This window comes from Caretta caretta, chromosome 24 (assembly GCF_965140235.1).
Source record: "Caretta caretta isolate rCarCar2 chromosome 24, rCarCar1.hap1, whole genome shotgun sequence".
NCBI lineage: Eukaryota > Metazoa > Chordata > Testudines > Cheloniidae > Caretta > Caretta caretta.
Genome location: NC_134229.1, coordinates 14,719,520 through 14,722,123, shown reverse-complemented (window position 1 = coordinate 14,722,123; position 2,604 = coordinate 14,719,520).

Genomic DNA, 2,604 nt, shown 5'->3' with positions numbered 1-2,604 from the left:
GAGTGGTAAAGATGGTGAGGGAAAAATGTGTAAAGTCAGCACCTCAGTATGCCTATCCAGCAGAAGCTGTTTCCCACATTAAAACCAAACCAAAAAAACAAAAACCAATCCCTGTTGCAGGATCTAAAAGCACAAGAGGTAGTAAAGTGTCAAAGCCCCGGCAACTCCCCGATCTGGCTTGTACAGAAACCGGATGGCAGCTGACATCCCATGATTATATTATAAAAATATAATTGTAAATCTACCCCTGTTGTAGCCAACCTTCCAACCATAATGGCCAAAGCAGTGGCCAGGACTAAATGATTCTCTGTACTGAATTTATCATTTGTTAATTGATTCTTTGTTATATAATTAACTTCTTTGAATTAATAACCAGGCTAAAGTATAAGAACTCCTGAGTTCCTGTTAACACCAAAGAAACAAATGCCCGAGCAGGTACAGAAGATCTGGGTAGCAAATTTGATGCAAACATTGGAAAACATTTGGACAGAGAAAGCAACACAAACAAAAGGAAGAGCCAAAGGAATAATTAAAATATCGACGAAAAATAGAAAACACAGTGATGCTTAAAACTGGTAAACAAAAGTAAAATAATCCCCATATAAGGGAAACCCTTTCCAGTTAACAGTTAAGTATATGGCCAGTCCCATGGCAGTTTTACTAACCACTCTGGATGGAGACGTTGTAATGATACTGGTTCTGGTAGGACCCAACTGAGAGTGCCAATTCAGGACAAATTGCTTAAAGCAGGGCAGTCACAGCCCAAGGCTGGGGTTCCTTTGCACACAAAGGCAAACCAAACCAGCCAAACAGAGAAGACTTTGGTTTTACCCTTAGACACTCCAATTTCCCAGTGCCACTCGTCATAGGGACAAATGGTTATGAAAACCAATGCTCCAGTAAAAGAAAAAGGGTTCTCTCGATCCCAAAAGACCAAGGCCCAGACACAGGTCAATATACAAATCAGATCTTACCCACAAATCACGCTGTTGCCAATCCTTCAGAATCTAAAATCTAAAGGTTTATTCATAAAAGGAAAAAGATACAGACGAGAGCTAGAATTGGTTAAATGGAATCAATGACATACAGTGATGGCAAAGTTCTTGGGTCAGGCTTGCAGCAGTGATAGAATAAACTGCAGGTTCAAATCAAATCTCTGGAGAACATCCCCAGCTGGGATGGGTTTTCAGTCCTTGGTTCAAAGCTTCAGTGCAGCAACGTCCCTCCAGAGGTACGAAGCAGGATTGAAGACCAGATGGAGGAGCTGCAGCAAGTTTTTATAGTCTCTTGCCATGTGGTCTCTGCTTTCTTTGTCCCAAAGACAAGCTGTCCATCACATGGCCTGGAAAAACCTCAGAGTTCTGTCCATAGGCAGGTCCCTGCACACCTTGCTGAGTCACAAAGCATATCTGCCTTCTCTCAGTGGGTCAGTTTTATAGCTGATGGTCCTTAATGGGCCATCAAGCAGGCTAAGCAGAGCTGATACCAACTTGTCTGGGGTGTCACCCAGAAGCAAAGCATAAGTTTGAAATACCAACAGTATAGAGCCAATATTCATAACTTCAACTATAACAATGATACACATATACAGATAGCGTAATCATAACCAGCAAACCATAACCTTGTCTTAGACACCTCATTTGACGCCCATAATATAAGATTTGGTGCCACTACAGGACCTTGGTTGCAACAATGATCTATATTGTCCCAGTTCAAGTCAATAACATTACAGAGGTGTAAAATGTTCTGATCAAATTCAATTATACGTGCCAAGGGACTAAATATAACAATGTTCAGAAATGAATGCACAGTATGTACTAACCTGTAAGGTCCGGTCAGAGGCCTTATGTGTTTTGTTTTTGCTTGTTTATGTTTTTGCAGGTTAATCTATACATTTATGGAAGCCAGAAGTATGCTATGAAATTTTCTATGGCTTGCTGGCGATGTGATTACTAGACCTGTCTGGGCCAAAGGATTCCATCTGAAGAATAAGCCAGAAGATTGTTCAATTACTCAAATTCCAATACAATTAGCACCCTTCTTAGGGGCCCAAGCATAAAAACACGCTGCATCACACTAAAGGCCCATCTAGCCCCGTGTCCTGTCTTTTACCAGTGACCAAGGCCAGGTGTTTCAGAGCAAATAAACAGAACAGGCAATGATCAAGTCATCATTATAGCCCATTCCCAGCTTCTGGCAAACAAAGGCCAGGGACACCGTCTCTGCCCATCTTGGCTAGTCCAATGTATAAAGTGGTTAATTTCAGATTGTAATCGTACTGTATATATACACAAGGAATCTAAATATAAGATTTCTGTAATCTTAGTCTCTAAGGAGTAGATAATCAACAGTCTGTCACGGAGTCACCAGGCTAATGCTCTAAATCCGCTCTCTAAAAAGCCAGTCAAACCCCTAGTGAGGCTTGCCTCCCCTCACACTGTTGACGGGGCAAAAAAGCCTAAGTGGTCTTGGCCTTCCTGTGTCTGACCTCTGGGCATTTAGCATCCGTGCAGTGAGTCCGCCTGGGCCAATGGTCCCTGCTCTTCAGCTGTAACTCTCAGCCAACATTGTAAAACGGAGGGTTTATTAATTAACAGGTACACA